The sequence below is a fragment of the Nerophis lumbriciformis genome, linkage group LG13 (assembly GCF_033978685.3).
Source record: "Nerophis lumbriciformis linkage group LG13, RoL_Nlum_v2.1, whole genome shotgun sequence".
In the NCBI taxonomy this organism is placed as follows: Eukaryota; Metazoa; Chordata; class Actinopteri; order Syngnathiformes; family Syngnathidae; genus Nerophis; species Nerophis lumbriciformis.
Genome location: NC_084560.2, coordinates 3805001 through 3818518, shown reverse-complemented (window position 1 = coordinate 3818518; position 13518 = coordinate 3805001).

The following is a 13518-nucleotide window of genomic DNA, read 5'->3' as shown; positions in this document are numbered from 1 at the left end:
TTGAACTGTTCTGTAACCAAAGGCAACGCTGTTTACAACCCACTTCCCTTCTGGAACAGCTGTGGTCATGTGGTCGGAGAAAGTCCAATAAAGGAGGAGGAGTACAATCTTTCCCCAGAGCGTGCTGGAGATTGTACAAGAGTACAGTGTCCCGGCGTCTCTCCTCAATTGAGTCCAAATTGAATTATGTTTGATTCTTTGCTTCTTGTCTTGTTTAATAGATGTCATCAGTGTTTGAACCTGACGAAAACTATGTTATTTTTTGCAAATATTAGCTCATTTGGAATTTGATGACTGCAACATGTTTCAAAAAAAGCTGGCACAAGTGGCAAAAAAGACTGAGAAAGTTGAGGAATGCCCATCCAAGACTTATTTGGAACATCCCACAGGTGAACAGGCTAATTTAGAACAGGTGGGTGCCATGATTGGGTATAAAAGCAGCTTCCATGAAATGCTCAGTCGTTCACAAACAAGGACGGGGCGAGGGTCACCACTTTGTCAACAAATGCCTGAGCAAATTGTTTAAGAACAACATTTATCAAGCAGCTATTGCAAGGAATTTAGGGATTTCACCATCTACGCTCCGTAATATCATCAAAAGGTTCAGAGAATCTGGAGAAATCACTGCACGTAAGCCATGATATTACGCACCGTGGATCCCTCAGGTGGTACTGCATTAAAAAGCGACATCAGCGTGTAAAGGATATCACCACATGGGCTCAGGGACACTTCAGAAAACCACTGTCAGAAAGTACAGTTGGTCGCTACATCTGTAAGTGCAAGTTAAAACTCTACTATGCAAAGCCAAAGCTGTCAGGTTCAAACACTGATGACATCTATTAAACAAGACAAGAAGCAAGGAATTAAACAGAGACAGAATTACATTTGGGTCAATTGAGGAGAAACGCGTCCATCTATACCCTTGCACAGTGTCACCACGCACTGCCAAAGGATTGTACGCCTCCTCTTTTATTTGGACTTTCCCTGATTACATGGCAACAGCTGTTTCTAAGGCAGGGGGGTCGTAAACAGCCACTGTCTTTGGTTACAAACCAGTTCAAAGAAAAGGTCGTAAAACAGTTCAAAGAAAAGGTGCCTGGAGCTTGTTTCAGGTCCTGCTTCCACTCCGCTTTGTAGATCTCGGGTCAAGACAATATGTTTCTGTGGATTACAATACATCAAAGAAACCAACACCTTCATGTCGCTTCCCATCCTACACAGTGGAGTTGTACAACCCTTCTTCTTGGTTGGATCAAAGACAGCTTGTGTCTGCTCGCCGGGAACTCGCTGAAACAGAAAGTTTTGTGATAACTTAGATACAATTATTCTGACAAAAGCCATTTATCAACAACACCCAGAAACGCTTCGCTGGGCCCAAGCTCAGCAAAGATGGACTGATGCAAAGTGGAAAAGTGTTCTGTGATCTGACGAGTCCACATTTCAAATTGTTTTTGGAAACTGTGGAACAAAGAGGAAAAGAACCATCCGGATTGTTCTAGTTGCAAAGTGTAAAAGGCAGCATGTGTGATGGTATGGGGGTGTATTAGTGCCCAAGACATGGGTAACTTACACATCTGTGAAGGCACCATTAATGCTGAAAGGTACATACAGGTTGTGGAGCAACATATGTTGCCATCCAAGCAACGTTATCATGGACGCCCCTGCTTATTTCAGCAAGACGATGCCAAGCCACATGTTACAACAGCGTGGCTTTGTAGTAAAAGAGTGTGGGTACTAGACTGGCCTGCCTGTTATTCTATGGCAAATGAAGACCCACCTCAGACTGGCACCTCCTGTTGCTGGTCAGCAGCTTAGTCACACACTGCTGTGGGACGGCAGTCCACCAAATGCAGTTCTTTAGTAGGTACCATCGGAATTCTGTAGGCACTACCAGCTATCAAAATATTTTTAATGAAACGGTACCGTATTCCAAAACCTTTTTGTTGCTTGTGACATCACGGTCGGTTTGCAGACCGGGCACCGGCTGAAACACTTGGTGGGGAAACAAGCACTCTCGCAGCAATCAGAGCGAACTAAGCCAAACTGCCTCTCTGTTGTAAATTAAAATGCCAGCAAAGCAAGTATGCCTGAGAGAAAATGCTTAAACGTACAATAATTTGGATTTGCCATATGTGTACTTCTGAATAGCATTAGCGATTTTACATGGCGTTTTAAACTTTTCCAAATGTGTGAATGAACACTACAAGTAGGATGGACGTTACGATCAACAGCTGCTTCGTAATAAGTCCAATACTTACAGTACAGACACTTTGTAGGGATCAACATAAGACTAGACTAGTATGTTGAGCTTGAAGGCAAAGACTACTTCCTGGCTGAGCAACACACTGTTTATACACTACTGCCATCTGATATATGATAAGTCTGACATATAATAAGATTGATATATAATACGTCTGATATATAATTAGTCTGATGTATAATAAGATTGATTTATAATAAGTCTGATATATAGTTAGTCTGATATAGTTAGTCTGATATATAATTAGTCTGATATATAATAAGATTGATATATGATAAGTCTGATATATAGTTAGTCTGATATTGTCAGTCTGACATATAATAAGTCTGATATATAATAAGTCTGATGTATAATAAGTCTGATGTATAGTTAGTCTGATATATAATAAGTCTGATATATAATAAGTCTGATATATAATTAATCTGACATAGTTAGTCTGATATAAAATAAGTCTGATATATAATAAGTCTGACATAAAATAAGTCTGACATATAATAAATCAGATATTTAATAAGTCTGATATATAATATGTCTGACATATAATAAGTCTGATATATAATAAGTCTGATATATATAATAAGTCTGACTTATAATAAGTCTAAAATATAATAAGTATGATATATAATAAGTCTGATATATATAATAATTCTGACATATAATAAGTCTGATATATAATAAGTATGATGTATAATAAGTCTGACCTATAATAAGTCTGATATATAATACGTCTGATATATATTAAGTCTGACATATAATAAGTCTGATATATAATAAGTCTGACATATAATAAGTATGATATATGAAAGGTCTGATATATAATAAGTCTGACATTTAATAAGTCTGATATATAATAAGTCTGATGTATAATAAGTCTGATGTATAGTTAGTCTGATATATAATAAGATTGATATATAATAATTTTGATATATAATTAATCTGACATAGTTAGTCTGATATACAATAAGTCTGATATATAATAAGTCTGACATAAAATAAGTCTGACATATAATAAATCAGATATATAATAAGTCTGGTATATAATATGTCTGACATATAATAAGTCTGATATATAATAAGTCTGATATATATAATAATTCTGACATATAATAAGTCTGATATATAATAAGTATGATGTATAATAAGTCTGACATATAATAAGTCTGATATATAATACGTCTGATATATAATAAGTCTGACATATAATAAGTCTGATATATAATAAGTCTGACATATAATAAGCATGATATATAATAGGTCTGATATATAATAAGTCTGACATTTAGTAAGTCTGATATATAATACGTCTAACATATAATAAGTCTGATATATGATAAGTGTGATATATAATAAGTCTGATATACAATAAGTCTGACATATAATAAGTATGATATATACTATGTCTGATATAAAATAAGTCTGACATTTAATAAGTCTGATATATAATATGTTTAACATATAATAAGTCTGATATATGATAAGTGTGATATATAATAAGTCTGACTTATAAAAGGTCTGATATATAATAAGTCAAACATACAATAAGTCTGACATATAATAAGTCTGACTTATAATAGGTCTGAAATATAATAAGTCTGACATACAATAAGTCTGACATATAATAAGTCTTATAAATAATCGGTCTAAAATATAATAAGTCTGATATATAATAAGTCTGATATATATAATAAGTCTGATGTATAATAAGTCTGATATGTAATAAGTCTGATATATAATAAGTCTGATGTACAATACGTCTGATGTATAATAAGTCTAATATATAATAAGTCTGACATATAATAAGTCTTATAAATAATCGGTCTAAAATATGATACGTCTGATATATAATAAGTCTGATATATATAATAAGTCTGATGTATAATAAGTCTGATATGTAATAAGTCTGATATATAATAAGTCTGATGTACAATAAGTCTGATGTATAATAAGTCTAATATATAATAAGTCTGATGTACAATAAGTCTGTTATATAATACGTCTGATATATAATAAGTCTGATGTATAATATGTCTGATATATAATAAGTCTGATATATGATAAATCTGATGTATAATAAGTCTGACATATAATAAGTCTGAAATATAATAAGTCTGATACAGTATACAATAAGTCTGATGTACAATAAGTCTGACATGTAATAAATCTGACATATAATAAGTCTGACTTATAATAGGTCTGATGTATAATAAGTCTGACATACAATAAGTCTGACATATAATAAGTCTTATAAATAATCGGTCTAAAATATGATACGTCTGATATATAATAAGTCTGATATATATAATAAGTCTGATGTATAATAAGTCTGATATGTAATAAGTCTGATAAATAATAAGTCTGATGTACAATAAGTCTGATATATAATAAGTCTAATATATAATAAGTCTGATGTACAATAAGTCTGATATATAATAGGTCTGATATATAATAAGTCTGATGTATAATAGGTCTGATATATAATAAGTCTGATATATAATAAGTCTGATATATGATAAATCTGATGTATAATAAGTCTGACATATAATAAGTCTGAAATATAATAAGTCTGATACAGTATATAATAAGTCTGATGTACAATAAGTCTGACATGTAATAAGTCTGATATATAATAAGTGTGACATATAATAAGTCTGACATATAATAAGTCTGATATATAATAAGTCCGATACAGTATATAATAAGTCTGACATATAATAAGTCTGATATATAATAAGATTGATATATAATAAGTCTGATATATAATAAGTCTAATATATAATAAGTCTGATGTACAATAAGTCTGATATATAATAAGCCTGATGTATAATAAGTCTGATGTACAATAAGTCTGATATATAATAAGTCTGATACAGTATATAATAAGTCTGACATATAATAAGTCTGATATATAATAAGTCTGATAAATAATAAGTCTGATACAGTATATAATAAGTCTGATGTATGATAAGTCTGATGTACAATAAATCTGACATGTAATAAGTCTGATATATAATAAGTCTGATATATAATAAGTGTGACATATAATAAGTCTGATGTACAAAAGCCAACACCAGTGAAGTAGTAGTAGTAGTAGTAGTCGTGTAAAGGTTTCAAGATGCCAACCTGCTCTGATGTCTGCATGCTGACTCAACTTGGCTCTGCAAATATTCTTGCTGAATAATCCGTGCTGTGATGTCGGCGACTTCATTTGTAGAACTTTACTAAAGTCTGCAAATTAATTCCTGCCATACTTTTATTCAATGTTGTTATTTCCACGCTTTGTAAACACCAAACAAGTTAATTAGCTGAGCCTTCTAGAAATAAACACCAAGTGGCATGCTTGAAACACATGATTTGCTTCTTCACTTCAAATACTAGCTTCAGAGTTTGGTATGTCTGAAACATTGTCAGTAGCCCCCGTTTACATGACAACATTTATGTAATCTGATTATCATTAGGATTAGATTGTTACTGTTTACATGACAACATTTATGTAATCTGATTATCATTAGGATTAGATTGTTACTGTTTACATGACAACATTTATGTAATCTGATTATCATTAGGATTAGATTGTTACTGTTTACATGACAACATTTATGTAATCTGATTATCATTAGGATTAGATTGTTACTGTTTACATGACAACATTTATGTAATCTGATTATCATTAGGATTAGATTGTTACTGTTTACATGACAACATTTATGTAATCTGATTATCATTAGGATTAGATTGTTACTGTTTACATGATAACATTTATGTAATCTGATTATCATTAGGATTAGATTGTTACTGTTTACATGATAACATTTATGTAATCTGATTATCATTAGGATTAGATTGTTACTGTTTACATGACAACATTTATGTAATCTGATTATCATTAGGATTAGATTGTTACTGTTTACATGACAACATTTATGTAATCTGATTATCATTAGGATTAGATTGTTACTGTTTACATGACAACATTTATGTAATCTGATTATCATTAGGATTAGACTGTTACTGTTTACATGACAACATTTATGTAATCTGATTATCATTAGGATTAGATTGTTACTGTTTACATGACAACATTTATGTACCGTATTTTCCGCACTATAAGGCGCACCGGATTATTAGCCGCACCTTCAATGAACGGCATATTTCAAAACTTTGTCCACCTATAAACCGCCCCGGACTATAAGCCGCGCCTACGCTGCGCTAAAGGGAATGTCAAAAAAACAGTCAGATAGGTCAGTCAAACTTTAATAATATATTAAAAACCAGCGTTCTAACAACTCTGTCCCAAAATGTACGCAAATGTGCAATCACAAACATAGTAAAATTCAAAATAGTGCAGAGCAATAGCAACATAATGTTGCTCGAACGTTAATGTCACAACACACAAAATAAACATAGCGCTCACCTTCTGAAGTTATTCTTCATTCGTAAATCCTTCGAATTCTTCGTCTTCGGTGTCCGAATTGAAAAGTTGGGCAAATGTGGGATCCAAAATGGCCGGTTCCGTCTCGTCGAAGTCATCGGAGTCAGTGTCACTGTTCAGCAGTTCTTTGAATCCTGCCTTCCGGAAAGCTCGGACCACAGTTGTGACCGAAATATCTGCCCAGGCATTTACGACCCACTGGCAAATGTTGGCGTATGTCGTCCGGCGCTGTCTCCCTGTCTTAGTGAAGGTGTGTTCGCCTTCGGTCATCCATTGTTCCCACGCCGTTCGCAGTCGTGATTTGAATGCCCTGTTGACACCAATATCCAGCGGTTGGAGTTCTTTGGTTAATCCACCCGGAATGACGGCGAGTGTTGTATTTGTGTGCTTCACTTGTTTTTTGACACCATCTGTGATGTGGGCGCGCATGGAGTCGTATATCAACATGGACGGAGCTGCGTGAAAAAAGCCACCCGGCCTCTTCGCGTAAACTTCCCTTAACCACTCGCTCATCTTTTCTTCATCCATCCATCCCTTCGAGTTAGCTTTTATGATGACGCCGGCTGGAAAGGTCTCTTTTGGCAAGGTCTTCCTTTTGAATATCACCATGGGTGGAAGTTTCTGGCCATTAGCATGGCAAGCTAGAACCACAGTGAAGGATGACTTCTCATTCCCTGTGGTGCGAATATTCACCGTACGTGCTCCCGTTGTATCCACAGTGCGGTTCACAGGAATATCAGTTGCTGTGAAATAGTAATCCGTGTGAGGATGGAGAGATTGCGTCTTTTCATGAACCGGATCCTTGTCGCTTAGTAGGAGCCATTTTGTGGTCTTTACAGATGTAAACAGGAAATGAATCGTACGGTAATTTCCGCGCGCTTTGTCTTCTTCTACGCGGGCGGGTGGTTGCTTACAGTAGAAGAAGAAGCGCTTCCTGTTCTATGGGGGCGGGTGCTTACCTTGGCGGTTGCTTGCGTAGATTAAGAAGCGCTTCCTGTTCTACCGGGAAAAAAGATGGCGGCTGTTTACCGTAGTTACGAGACCGAAACTTTATGAAAATGAATCTTAATATTTATCCATATATAAAGCGCACCGGGTTAAAAGCCGCACTGTCAGCTTTTGAGTAAATTTGTGGTTTTTTGGTGCGGCTAATGGTGCGGAAAATACGGTAATCTGATTATCATTAGGATTAGAATGTTACTGTTTACATGATAACATTTATGTAATCTGATTATCATTAGGATTAGATTGTTACTGTTTACATGACAACATTTATGTAATCTGATTATCATTAGGATTAGATTGTTACTGTTTACATGACAACATTTATGTAATCTGATTATCATTAGGATTAGATTGTTACTGTTTACATGACAACATTTATGTAATCTGATTATCATTAGGATTAGATTGTTACTGTTTACATGACAACATTTATGTAATCTGATTATCATTAGGATTAGAATGTTACTGTTTACATGATAACATTTATGTAATCTGATTATCATTAGGATTAGATTGTTACTGTTTACATGACAACATTTTTGTAATCTGATTATCATTAGGATTAGATTGTTACTGTTTACATGATAACATTGACTTAATCTGATTATCATTAGGATTAGATTGTTACTGTTTACATGACAACATTTATGTAATCTGATTATCATTAGGATTAGATTGTTACTGTTTACATGACAACATTTATGTAATCTGATTATCATTAGGATTAGATTGTTACTGTTTACATGACAACATTTATGTAATCTGATTATCATTAGGATTAGATTGTTACTGTTTACATGATAACATTTATGTAATCTGATTATCATTAGGATTAGATTGTTACTGTTTACATGATAACATTTATGTAATCTGATTATCATTAGGATTAGATTGTTACTGTGTACATGACAACATTTATGTAATCTGATTATCATTAGGATTAGAATGTTACTGTTTACATGACAACATTTATGTAATCTGATTATCATTAGGATTAGATTGTTACTGTTTACATGACAACATTTATGTAATCTGATTATCATTAGGATTAGATTGTTACTGTTTACATGACAACATTTATGTAATCTGATTATCATTAGGATTAGATTGTTACTGTTTACATGACAACATTTATGTAATCTGATTATCATTAGGATTAGATTGTTACTGTTTACATGACAACATTTATGTAATCTGATTATCATTAGGATTAGATTGTTACTGTTTACATGACAACATTTATGTAATCTGATTATCATTAGGATTAGATTGTTACTGTTTACATGACAACATTTATGTAATCTGATTATCATTAGGATTAGATTGTTACTGTTTACATGACAACATTTATGTAATCTGATTATCATTAGGATTAGATTGTTACTGTTTACATGACAACATTTATGTAATCTGATTATCATTAGGATTAGATTGTTACTGTTTACATGACAACATTTATGTAATCTGATTATCATTAGGATTAGATTGTTACTGTTTACATGACAACATTTATGTAATCTGATTATCATTAGGATTAGATTGTTACTGTTTACATGATAACATTTATGTAATCTGATTATCATTAGGATTAGATTGTTACTGTTTACATGACAACATTTATGTAATCTGATTATCATTAGGATTAGATTGTTACTGTTTACATGACAACATTTATGTAATCTGATTATCATTAGGATTAGAATGTTACTGTTTACATGACAACATTTATGTAATCTGATTATCATTAGGATTAGATTGTTACTGTTTACATGACAACATTTATGTACCGTATTTTCCGCACTATAAGGCGCACCGGATTATTAGCCGCACCTTCAATGAATGGCATATTTCAAAACTTTGTCCACCTATAAGCCACCCCGGACTATAAGCCGCGCCTACGCTGCGCTAAAGGGAATGTCAAAAAAACAGTCAGATAGGTCAGTCAAACTTTAATAATATATTAAAAACCAGCGTTCTAACAACTCTGTCCCAAAATGTACGCAAATGTGCAATCACAAACATAGTAAAATTCAAAATAGTGCAGAGCAATAGCAACATAATGTTGCTCGAACGTTAATGTCACAACACACAAAATAAACATAGCGCTCACCTTCTGAAGTTATTCTTCATTCGTAAATCCTTCGGATTCTTCGTCTTCGGTGTCCGAATTGAAAAGTTGGGCAAATGTGGGATCCAAAATGGCCGGTTCCGTCTCGTCGAAGTCATCGGAGTCAGTGTCGCTGTTCAGCAGTTCTTTGAATCCTGCCTTCCGGAAAGCTCGGACCACAGTTGTGACCGAAATATCCGCCCAGGCATTTACGATCCACTGGCAAATGTTGGCGTATGTCGTCCGGCGCTGTCTCCCTGTCTTAGTGAAGGTGTGTTCGCCTTCGGTCATCCATTGTTCCCACGCCGTTCGCAGTCGTGATTTGAATGCCCTGTTGACACCAATATCCAGCGGTTGGAGTTCTTTGGTTAATCCACCCGGAATGACGGCGAGTGTTGTATTTGTGTGCTTCACTTGTTTTTTGACACCATCTGTGATGTGGGCGCGCATGGAGTCGTATATCAACATGGACGGAGCTGCGTGAAAAAAGCCACCCGGCCTCTTCGCGTAAACTTCCCTTAACCACTCGCTCATCTTTTCTTCATCCATCCATCCCTTCGAGTTAGCTTTTATGATGACGCCGGCTGGAAAGGTCTCTTTTGGCAAGGTCTTCCTTTTGAATATCACCATGGGTGGAAGTTTCAGGCCATTAGCATGGCAAGCTAGAACCACAGTGAAGGATGACTTCTCATTCCCTGTGGTGCGAATATTCACCGTACGTGCTCCCGTTGTATCCACAGTGCGGTTCACAGGAATATCAGTTGCTGTGAAATAGTAATCCGTGTGAGGATGGAGAGATTGCGTCTTTTCATGAACCGGATCCTTGTCGCTTAGTAGGAGCCATTTTGTGGTCTTTACAGATGTAAACAGGAAATGAAACGTACGGTAATTTCCGCGCGCTTTGTCTTCTTCTACGCGGGCGGGTGGTTGCTTACAGTAGAAGAAGAAGAAGCGCTTCCTGTTCTATGGTTGGCGGGTGCTTACCTTGGCGGTTGCTTGCGTAGAAGAAGAAGCGCTTCCTGTTCTACCGGGAAAAAAGATGGCGGCTGTTTACCGTAGTTACGAGACCGAAACTTTATGAAAATGAATCTTAATATTAATCCATATATAAAGCGCACCGGGTTAAAAGCCGCACTGTCAGCTTTTGAGTAAATTTGTGGTTTTTAGGTGCGGCTAATGGTGCGGAAAATACGGTAATCTGATTATCATTAGGATTAGAATGTTACTGTTTACATGACAACATTTATGTAATCTGATTATCATTAGGATTCGATTGTTACTGTGTACATGGAGCCTGAAAATAATGATGATTATGGCATGCATTTTCATGCATCACAACTTTAATCCGAACACTTTACTTTGACATGCGCAGAACCTAACATAAAGGGAAAGGTGTGTTACTGTGTGTGCTATGGCGCCATCTTTGAGGTGAGTTCGCTCACTGAAGAAGCACTAGACCTCCACTGTAAACAAACATGGACTTGTGCATTTCTGCTTGTTCCTTCCGTTCACTACTTTTGTTTTACCTCTCTTTTTTTAATGGGAGCTGTTCTGTGCTTTTTATGTTGTGATTATGTACGGGTTTAGTGGATCACAAACATGTGTCTTGGACTAAATCATATCCTGCCTTAATTACTGATTTTAGTTCATGCTTCGCTAACAGTTTCCCTTGTGGATCACTAAAATGTGTCTTAGTCCAATTTACTTACTTGTTGATTTTAGTTCATGCTTTGCTAACAGTTCCCCTTGTGGATCACTAAAATGTGTTTTAGTCTAATTTACTTACTTATGGATTTTAGTTCATGCTTTGCTAACAGTTTCCCTTGTGGATCACTAAAATGTGTCTTAGTCTAACTTTCTTACTTATTGATTTTAGTTCATGCTTTGCTAACAGTTTCCCTTGTGGATCACTCAAATGTGTCTTAGTCCAACTTACTTACTTAATGATTTTAGTTAATGCTTTGTTAACAGTTCCCCTTGTGGATCACTAAAAATAAGTTTTAGTCTAATTTACTTACTTATTGATTTTAGTCCATGCTTTGCTAACAGTTTCCCTTGTGGATCACTCAAATATGCCTTGGTCTAAATGGCTTACTTATTGATTTTAGTTCATGCTTTGCTTGCAGTTCCCCTTGTGGATCACTAAAATGTGTCTTAGTCAAAGTTACTTACTTATTGATTTTAGTTCATGCTTTGCTAACAGTTTCCCTTGTGGATCACTCAAATGTGTCTTAGTCAACTTTCTTACTTATTGATTTTAGTTCATGCTATGCTAACAGTTTCCCTTGTGGATCACTCAAATGTGTCTTAGTCCAACTTACTTACTTAATGATTTTAGTTAATGCTTTGTTAACAGTTCCCCTTGTGGATCACTAAAAATATGTTTTAGTCTAATTTACTTACTTATTGATTTTAGTCCATGCTTTGCTAACAGTTTCCCTTGTGGATCACTCAAATATGCCTTGGTCTAAATGGCTTACTTATTGATTTTAGTTCATGCTTTGCTTGCAGTTCCCCTTGTGGATCACTAAAATGTGTCTTAGTCAAACTTACTTACTTATTGATTTGAGTTCATGCTTTGCTATCAATTTCCCTTGTGGATCACTAAAATGTTTCTTAGTCTAACTTATTTACTTATTGGTACTGAGGGCCACATAGTGAGGATATGGGGCCACTTCCATACATTTTGTACATTAAAGATGCTCAAAACAATCCAACATTGATCAATGTTTGCCAGGGATATTCAACTAATTTACTAGGCAGACTTTTCCCCTAACTGCTTGACTTATGTTGTTGATTATTTTATGTAATATTTTGTATATTATTTTGTATATTACTTTGTATATCATTGTGTAAATCATTGTGTATATTATTGTTTATATTACTTTGTGTATCATTGTGTATATCATTCTGTATATTATTTTGTATATTATTCTGTATATTACTTTGTATACCATTGTGTATATTATTTTTTATATTACTGTGCATATAGTTGTGTATATTATTCTGTGTATTACTTTGTATATCATGTTGTATATTATTTTGTATATTACTGTGTATATCATTTTGTAAATTACTCTGTATATTATTTGTATATTACTTTGTATATCATTGTGTATATTATTTAGTATATTATTCTGTATTATACTTTGTATATCATTTTGTATAATATTTTGCATATTACTTTGTATAATATTGTGTATGTTACTTTGTATATTATTCATATATTACTTTGTATAATAGTTTGTATATTATTTTGTATATTACTTTGTATATCATTCCGTATATTATTTTGTATATTACTTGGTATATCATTCCGTATAATATTTTGTATATTACTTTGTATATTATTTTGTTTATTACTTGAAATACTATTTTGTATATTACTTTGTATGATATTGTGTGTATTACTTTGTATATTATTCATATATGACTTTGTATAATATTGTGTATATTATTTTGTATATTACTTTGTATACATTTTTATATATTTTTCTGTATTTGTATATAATTTGTTATAATATTTTGTATATTACTTTCTATATAATTGTGTATATTATTTTGTATATTACTTTCTATACAATTGTGTATGCTATTCTGTATATTATTGTGTATCTTACTTTGTATATCATTGTGTGTATTATTGTGTATATTATTTTGTATATTACTTTGTATATCAATCTGTAAATTATTTTGTATATTACTTTGTAGATCATT